This window comes from Ovis canadensis, chromosome 3 (assembly GCF_042477335.2).
Source record: "Ovis canadensis isolate MfBH-ARS-UI-01 breed Bighorn chromosome 3, ARS-UI_OviCan_v2, whole genome shotgun sequence".
Lineage (NCBI taxonomy): Eukaryota > Metazoa > Chordata > Mammalia > Artiodactyla > Bovidae > Ovis > Ovis canadensis.
Genome location: NC_091247.1, coordinates 49740118 through 49750326, shown reverse-complemented (window position 1 = coordinate 49750326; position 10209 = coordinate 49740118). Strand labels below are relative to the sequence as shown.

Genomic DNA, 10209 nt, shown 5'->3' with positions numbered 1-10209 from the left:
ATCACCGACTCAATGGATGTGAGTTTGAATGAACTCTCGCACTTGGTGATGGACAGGGAGGCCTGGCATGCTGTGATTCATGGGATCGCAAAGAGTCGGACATGACTGGGCAATAGAACAGAAACAACAACAAGAGTTGGTTTACAATGTAGTGTTAATTTCAGGTGCATGGCAAAGTGGTTCAGATATACATATATCTATTCTTTTCCCAATTCTTTTCCTATGTAGATTGTTACAGAATATTGATTAGAGTTCCTTGTGCTATACAAGAGACCCTTGTTGATTATTTTATATGTAGCAGTTATGTATATGCTAATTGTAAACTCTTAATTTATCCACCCACCACCACCTTTCCTGAAGGTATTTTAAATTCTTAATCTGTCACTATCCACTATTAGCCAAGCAGATTTTGACGCTTTGTTATAGGCATACTTTGGAAATGTGGGTTCAGGTCTAGACCACTGCAATAAAGTAAATATAAAATATGGTGAGTCATATGAATTTCTTTGTTTCCCAGTGCATGTCAAGGTTATGCTTTTACTATATCTAATCTATTAAGGAGCTTCCTTGTAGCTCATGCTGTAAAAACTCTTTTTGCAATGCAGGAGACCTGGGTTCGATCTCTAGGTCAGGAAGATCCTCTGGAGAAGGGGATGGCAACCCACTCCAGTATTCTTACTTGGAGAATCTTATGGACAGAGGAGCCTGGCAGGCTACAGTCCATGGGCTTGCAAACAGTCAGACATGACTGAGCAACTAAGCGCACAATCTATTTAAGTGTGCATATCTAAAAAATGTACATAGATTATTTTAAGATACTTCATTGCTAAAAAATGCTAGCAATCATCTGAGCCTTCAGAGAGCTTAATGGTCAGGGTGATGGATGCTGAAAGTTGGGGTAGTAGTGGCAATTTCTTAAAATAAGATACAGTAAAGTTTGCAGATCGATTAACTCCTTTTACAAATGACTTCTCTGTAGCATGCAGTGCTATTTGATAGCATGATATCCATAGTGAGACTTCTTTCAAAATTGAAATCAATCCTCTCGATACCTGACACTGCTTTATTAACTAAATTTAAGTGTTATTTTAAATCATTTGTTGTCATTTCAACAATCTTTACAGTGTCTTCACCAGGGCAAATTTCATCTCAAGAAATGTTCTCTATTCATTCATAAGAAGCAACTGTTCATCCATTAAAGTTTTATCATAACAATGAAAAAATTCAAGCACATGTTCAGGCTCTGCTTCTATTTCTAATTCTTGCTATTTTCACCATATCTGCTGTTACTTCCTCCACTAAAGTCTAAAGCCCCTCAAAGTCATCCATGAGGGCTAGAATAAACTTTTCTCAGACTCCTGTTCATGTTAGTATTTTGAGCTCTTTCCATGAATCACAAATATTCTTAAGGGCAAATAAAATGGTCAACCCTTTCCAGATGACTTTTAATTGACTTTGACCAGATCCTTCAGCTATAGATTAACAAAATATTTATTTCTTAAATAATAAAACTTGAAAGCAAAATTACTCAAACATCCATAAGGTACAAAATGGATCCTGTGTTCACAGGTGTGAAAACAGCATTCATCTCATTGTACACATCCACTGAAATACTTGGGAGACCAAAATAAAAGAGTTAGTTTCTTAGTCATGTCAGACTCTGTGACCCTGTGGACTACAGCTCACCAGTCTCCTCTGTCCATGGATTTCTCCAGGCAAATGGAGTGGATTATCATTTCCTTCTCTGGGAGATCTTCCTAATCCAGGGATCAAACCTGGGTCTCTTGTATTGCAGGCAGATTCTTTACAGTCTGAGCCACCAGGGAGTGCATTGTCAATGGCAATAATTCTCTGAAAGTAATTCTGAGTAGTTCTCCACAGTGGGTTTAAAATATTTTATAGAACACGTTGTAAAACTAGTCTCTATTTTTCCATTTACAGAGCACAGGCAGTGGGTATTTAGCATAATTTTTAAGGGCCATAATATTTTGAAATGGCAAATGAGCACTGGCTTTAACTTAAAGATACAAACTTCATTAGTTTATGACTGCTCCTTAAGAAAACAGTCAGCCTGTCCTTCGAGGATTTGAAACAAGGCATTGGCTGCTCCTTTCTAGCTATGAAAGGCCTAGATGGGGAATGACCTGGCAATCCAGTGGTTAAGACACACCATTTTAATTGCTTTGGGCCCAGGTTCAGTTCTTAAATCCCTGTTCAGGGAACTCAGATCCCACAAGTCATGAGATGTGGCACAGCCAAAAAATATAAATAAATAAATAAATTTATTAAAAAAAAAAAAAGGCTTAAGTGGCATCTACTTCCAATATAAGGAAAACTTGATCTACATCGTCAATCTGCTGTCTAGAGTAGTAGCCATCTTCATTAATCATCTCAACTAAATCTTCTGGATAAATTGCTGTAGTTTCTACATCTGCACTTGCTGCTTCACTTTGCACTGCTTTGTTATAGAGAAACCTTTCCTTGAACATCATGAGCCAACCTCTTCTGGCTTCAAACATTTCTTCTTCAGCTTCAGCTTCCTTACTTCTCTCAGTCTTCACAGAACTGAAAAGACTTAGGACCTTGCTCTGGATTAGGCTTTGGCTATGGGAATGTTGTGGATAGTTTGATCTCCTATCCAGACCTCCAGAACTTTCTGCTTATCAACAATAAGGCTGTTTCACTTTCTTATAACTTGTGCTTTCACTGGGATGGCACTCTTAATTTCCTTTAGCATTTTCTTCTCTGCATTTATGACTTGGCAAACTGTTGGCACAAGAAGATGGTCTCATCTTTTGGCAAGCTCTCTGAGCTTAATCATTCCTAGCTTTTGATTTAAAATTAAAGATGTGATTATTCTTTTCAGTTGAACACTTAGAAGCAATTGTAGAGTAATGAACTAATTTAATTTCAATATTGTGTCTAATAAAATAGGGGATCCAAGGAGAGGGAAAGAGATGGGGGAACATTTGATCAATGGAAAAGTCTGAACACACACAACATTTATTAAGTTTGCTGTTTTATAAATAGGTGCAGTTTGTAGTGCCCTGAAACAATCATCACCAAGAAATATGAAAATAATAAAAAAAAGTTTGCAATATTGCCAGAATTAGCAAAATGTAAGGGCTTCCCTGATAGCTCAGTTGGCAAAGAATCTGCCTGCAATGAGGGAGATCCTGGTTTGATTCCTGGGTTGGGAAGATCTACTGGAGAAGGGATAGGCTACCCACTCCAGTATTGTTGAGCTTCCCTTATGGCTCAACTGGTAAAGAATCCACCTGCAGTGCAGGACACTAGGAAGATCAGGGTTAGGTCCCTCAGTTGGGAAGATACCCTGGAGAAAGGAAAGGCTACTCACTCCAGTATCCTGGCCTGGAGTGTTCCATGGATGAGTTCATGGGGTCACAAATAATTGGACATGATTGAATGACTTTCACTTTCACTTCACCTTTCAGCAAAATATAATAAAAGACAGAAGCTGTATAGACAGAAGACAGTAAGAAGAGAAGGCAAAAATACACAGAAGAGCTATACAAAAAAGATCTTAATGACTCAGATAACCATGATAGTGTGATTGCTCATCTAAGCCAGATCCTGGAATATAAAGTCAAGTTTGCCTTAGGAGCATCACTATGAACAAAGCTAGTGGAGCTGATGGAATTCCAGTTGAGCTATTTCAAATCCTAAAAGATGATGCTGTGAAAGTGCTGCACTCAATATGCCAGCAAATTTGGAAAACTAGAAAAGCAGTACCTGGGACTTCAGCAAAATTGCAACTTCTAGTTCATCGTGACATAAACACTCTACGAGGCCAGGAAAAACCTGGCCTTCAGCCTGCTCTGCTTGTGCACTGGGCAAACTGCTTTCAGAAAACAGTGAGTTCACTGAAGTGGAGCAGTTTGTAAGAACATTACCTTAATTTTTTTAAATGACATACTTGACCTTGAAAGTTTTTTTCGTTTAAAAACAGTAGTAGTGTGTTTATATTGTGTCAGGTGAAATGTATTTTCACAATCTTGCCACAAAGTAGTTAGTATAGTTTGTATGTAAGTGCTTAGAACAGTGCCTAGCACAGAAAATATTACCAGGGTATTAGCTGTTACTATTCAGAGAAGGCAATGGCACCCCACTCCAGTACTCTTGCCTGGAAAATCCCATGGATGGAGGAGCCTTGTAGGCTGCAGTCCGTGGGGTGCTAAGAGTCGGACATGACTGAGTGACTTCACTTAACTTTTACTTTTCACTTTCATGCATTGGAGAAGGAAATGGCAACCCACTCCAGTATTCTTGCCTGGAGAATCCCAGGGACGGGGGACCCTGGTGGGCTGCCGTCTATGGAGTCGCACAGAGTCGGACACGACTGAAGTGACTTAGCAGTAGCAGCAGCAGCAGTGGCCACAGGAATGGAAAATGTCAGTTTTCATCACAATCCCAAAGGCAGGCAAAGCCAAAGAATGTTCAAACTATAGCACAATTGCACTCATTTCACTTGCTATCAAGGTCATACTCAAAATCCTCCAAGCTAGGCTTCAGCAGTATGTGGACTGAAAGCTTCCAGATGTACAAGCTGGATTTAGAAAAGGCAGAGGAACTAGAGATCAAAATTGCCAATATCCATTGGATCATTAAAAAAAAAAAAAGGCAATGGAATTCCAGAAAAACATCTACTTAAGCTTCATCAACTACACCAAAGCCTTTGACTGTGTGGATCACAACACACTGTGGAAAATTCTTAAAGAGATGGGAATACCAGACCAGACCCATTCTTAAAGAGATGGGAATACCAGACCAAGAATTTCATAGATTCTTGAGAAATCTGTATGCAGATCAGGAAGCAACAGTTAGAACTCAGCATGGAACAATGGACTGATTCAAAATTGGGAAAGAAGTATGTCAAGGTTGCATATTGCCACCCTGCTTATTTAACTCATGCACAGTATATCATGAGAAAAATGCCTGGTTTGATGAAGCACAAACTGGAATCAAGGTTGCCAGGAGAAATATCAATAACCTCAGATACACATATGACATCACCCTTATGGCATAAAGTGAAGAGGAATTAAAGAGTCTCTTGATGAAGGTGAAAGAGGAGAGTCAAAACACTGAGTTAAAACTGAACATTAAAAAAACTAACATTATATCCTCTGGTCCCATTACCTCATGGGAAATGGATGAGGAAAAAAAATGGAAACAGTGACAGACTTTATTTTCCTCGGCTCCAAAATCACTGCAGATGGTGACTTCAGCCTTGAATTTAAAATACGTTTTCTTCTTGGAGGAAAAGTTATGACAAAAGACAGCATATTGAAAGCAGAGACGTTACTTTGCCAAAAAAATGTCCGTATAGTCAAAACTATGGTTTTTCCAGTAGTCATGTACATATGTGAGGGTTGGACCATAAAGAAAACTGAGCTTGATGCTTTTTAAATTGATGCTTTTGAGCTATAGTGTTGGAGAAAACTATTGAGAATCCCTTGAACTCCAAGGAGATCAAACCAGTCAATCTTAAAGGAAATCAACCCTGAATATTCATTGGAAGGACAGATCCTGAAGCTAAAACTCCAATATTTAGGCCACCTGAAACAAAGAGCTGACTCATTGGAAAAGACTTTGATGCTGGGAAAGACAGAAGGCCAGAGGAGAAGGGGATGATAGAGAATGAGATGGTTGGATGTCCAACTCAATGGACATGACTTTGAGCAAGCTCCAGCAGATGGTGAAAGACAGTGAAGAAGCCTGGCTAGCTGCAGTCCATGGGGTTGCAATGATTTGGGCACCACTGAGTGAATAAACAGCAACAACAACAACAACAACTAAAATGTGACAAAGAGACACAAAGTGAGCAATACTATTGGAAAATATGATGCCAAAAAACTTGCTTGACTCAGTGTTACCACAAAACTTAAATATGTAAAACATGTAATAAAGGGCAATAAAGTGAAGCATAATAATATGGAGTATGTTAATCTCAGTTTTCAGGAGGATTTTATATTTCCTTTTTTTTCAGAGCCATCATTTAAAAAATGCCACAGTAGCGTTCAAGATCATTTATAGGCTTTTCTTTTTATAAATGAGATAGTCAGGTTGCTTACTCAAAATTATAACCATTTATAGCAAAGCTAGAACTAGAACCCAGAGCCCTGCTTCTAGATGAAGACAGATAAACTAGACCTTGGCTATTACTGGAGCACAGCCATATATGAGATCACTGAACCATACTCCAGGCCTGGATGCTGAATGGGGAAAGGATGGTTCAAAGAAACAGAGACAGTTAAAACTCTTGGTGGTGCTAGTGTTGGGCTGTCTCTTCCTGCAGTGTGATTTTTGCTGTATTCTACTCTGCAGAGATACCCAATACTATTCCAGAAAACATTTTTTTCTCATTAGAGTAGCCAGAATAAATTTCTAGTGTTCATTATCAAGAAATACAGTTAATACAAAGCATATAAACTTTGTTTAGTGAATAACCTCTGGCTTATCAAACAGCCTTAGTATTTGTTGATGTCATTGCTTGGTTTTGGGGGAGCAGGTGCTATGAATTATTGACTTTATTTTCATCCAATAGCAAATATCATATTTTCCATTTATGCGTGTGTGTGTGTGTATTTCCCAGAAGGTAGCTTCAGTACATCATAACATACTTCTAATTTTTAACTTTATCCATATCTTATTTCTTGGAAGATAGTGAAGTCTCAGTCAAAAATTACTGTGACTTTAATTCAGATAAGCATTTCAAGAATAAATAAGCTATTTTAATATAACTCAGATAATTTTGATTGGTAGAGCTTTTTATTTACCTGTCTTTGCTTTCAAAGAAAAGATTATCCATGTGGCACAAGATTATTATTTTTTTCTCTAACATGCTTACCTCTGTTGTGCTATCATGTTCATGGTCTTGCATGAGTATTTTGAAAACAAAACAAAACAAAAAAGAAAAGGGTGAGAAAAGTAAGACACATTTAATCTTTTATTTTAAGAAAAATATGTCATAAAATTTGTTAGTGGTGGTAAGATATTTATAAATCAATTATTATTACAATCCAAAATAAGTATTTTAAATAGAATCACTTCAAACAGATAAATTAAAAATCCAAAAGTTGTCCCAGAAACATATTTTCTATGGTGATTTTATCTCAGTTTATTTATATTTTAATTTAGATCATTCAATAATTTAAAAATGAGTCTGTACAGTGCACTGGCATATTCTACTTTTTTCCCCCCTAAAGTAACATTAAACAATCTTCTGCTCAGGTTAATAATATTGCCTTGATTATACAAATAAATAATGAGTAAGGATATTAATTTTGCCTTATCTACATGGATACTTCATTGAAAATCCAATTACGTCATTCTAGTTTTATCCTAATAAGTATTGAGTCATATTTCCTAGTTTATGTTTACTTTTTAATTTGACCTATATGCATCCTGATCTTGATAAGTATTTTTGATAAGTGTTCATAATAAAAACTTCACTATTAATAATCATACTTGTGGACTTAATAGCTTAGAATGTAATATATATTTCAATTAACTTGACTTTCATAATATTAAAGCTAGTTTTAAAATGTTTTTGATAGGTGTATATTTATAATATCTGTTAGCATTTTAAGACTACTAAAAAAAGCATACTCATGAATAAGTAAGTGAAAGAGGAGAGTGAAAAAGTTGGCTTAAAGCTCAACATTCAGAAAACTAAGATCATGGTATCCGGTCCTGTCACTTCATGGCAAATAGATGGGGAAACAGTGGAAACAATGGCTGACTTCATTTTTCTGGGCTCCAAAATCACTGCAGATGGTGATTGCAGGCATGAAATTAAAAGACGCTTACTCCTTGAAAGGAAAGTTATGACCAACCCGGACAACACATTAAAAAACAGAGACATTACTTTGTCAACCAAGGTCTGTCTAGTCAAGAGTATGGTTTTTCTGATGGTCATGTATGAATGTGAAAGTTGGACTATAAAGAAAGCTGAGCACCAAAGAATTGATGCTTTTGAACTGTGGTGTTGGAGAAGACTCTTGAGAGTTCCTTGGACTGCAAGGAGATCCAACCAGTCCATCCTAAGGGAATCAGTCCTGGGTGTTCATTGGAGGAACTTATGCTGAAGCTGAAACTCCAGTGCTTAGGCCACCTGATGTGAAGAGGTGACTTATTTGAAAAGACCCTGATGCTGGGAAAGATTGAGGGCAGGAGGAGAAGGGGACGACAGAGGATGAGATGGTGGGATGGCATCACCAACTCAATGGACATGGGTTGGATGGACTCTAGGAGTTGGTGATGGACAGGGAGGCCTGGTGTGCTGTGGTTCATGAGGTGGCAAAGAGTCGGACATGACTAAGCAACTGAACTGAACTAAACTGAATAAATGAGATATTGAGGTACAGTTTGATAGTTCACATGAGTTTTTTTACCTTATTCTTGTGACATATTTTTGTCTATCATACATTCATATATCAAGTAAACATTTTATGGGCAGCATCTGTGTCAGGAAAAAACAAAAAGCACAGATTTTTCACTTCTGTAGAAATTTCATTTTAAGGGGAGAGACAGAAAATAGATCCTATACATAAAATTAAGTAAATACAAGTTTGCTAGAAGGTGATAAAAGCCATCAGGATGAGAGTTTGGAAGTACACCGGGAGCATAGCAGGTTGTGCTCTAAAATGGGATGGGAAGAATTGACCTCAGTAAGAAAGTGTAAGATTTTAGCAGAATTTAAACTGGTACAGTTAGATGTGATGGGATAAGAGCAATCCAGAAAGGAAGCAGCTTGTGCAAAGCACTGGGGCATTAAGATGTTTGGGGATTAGTAAGGGGCCAGATCACAGAGTTAGTGAGTAACTGAGGCAGAGGGTTAACATGATCTGACCTACTGATGTGGCTCTAGTTTTTTAAAGGTGACTTTGAATACAGTGTGAGGCTATATTTTTGGAGAGATAGGCATCCTAGAAGCAGGGAGACCAACGAGGAGGTTATCATAGAAGTCCATGATACAGATGATGAATGGGCCAGATGGTAGTAGCAGAGGTAATGAGAAGAAATCAGACTATGGACATATTGTGAGATTGGATCCAACAGGCTTTGTTGAAGGATTTGGAGTGGAATGTGAGAGATATGTAGATAAGGATTTTGGCCTGAGCAACTGAAGTAATGTATTTCATATATTCCTTTAAGGAAAATTATATAAATTTTCCTCTGTTCTTCTATGTTCTTTGACTGGTTTAATAATCAAATCAACATAAGATAGACTAGCAAGAGAAAAAAATATACATTTAATTATGTTAGTATGGGAGCCCCACAAAGACAATGAAATTCAAGGACAATCCTGACAATTGAAGCTTATATACCATCTTGAGCTGAGGAATGGAATAGCCACCTGGGGCTTCAAAGGGGAGGAGGGTGATTCACAGGAAGATAAGAAGAGCAGGTGTTTGGTAATTAGATGTTTGTCCTGCCATAGAGATAGGTCGTTCAGATAAAATGCTATTCCTTGATAATAGCTTTCTTTCTGGGCCAAGTCCCCTATCTAAATTCTTTTAGATATTTAAGGGAAAAATACAAGTTTTTGTTTTCTTTTTGCTCTGACTCTACTGGATCTTGATTGCCTTTAGCTCACATAGTATTAAATGGCAATGTTACAGATTTTGGGGAGGCTCATTTTGAATCCCTTTAGTATACATCTATTACATTTATAGCAATAGCTGCTTCATGCGTCATAGTATGTTTGTATCACAATCTGTTCTCTATTTTCATACTAATGTACAGTTATTTGCTTTCATTTTTTAACACTATAGATCATCCTTCAACAAAAATTTCTTAAGTAGAGTTAATTATCAAATCCTTAAAATTAACATTTAGTTATATAGTTTATTAAGTATATTTGAAATGTGACTTAGTTTCTTATAAATAACTTTTCATAAGTTCTAAAGAGAGAATTCACAAACCAAAATTCTCTTAATGTTTCCTTTATCTTAATCAATCTTTAAATAGGCTTCTTCCTGACTCTAAGACTCTAAGACCCAGTTTCCCCTTTTCTTAGAACATTTACTTTAGAAAACTTGCAATTGCAAATCCATTCTCTTCCCCTTCAAGAGGTAAATGTTTAAAAAGTCTCTTGCGCACTACTCTGCATAAAATAGATAAGCAAGAGAAATAAGGATGTTGTACAACAGAGGGAAACACAGTTATTATTTTGTAATAATTTCA

General features: G+C 37.0%; 1 pseudogene; it reads left to right on the top strand.

Annotated features, from left to right (window-relative positions):
• The first annotated feature begins 3632 nt into the window (after positions 1-3632).
• LOC138436252 (ribonuclease H2 subunit B pseudogene) overlaps positions 3633-10209 on the top strand; it is a 126846-nt pseudogene continuing 120269 nt past the window's right edge.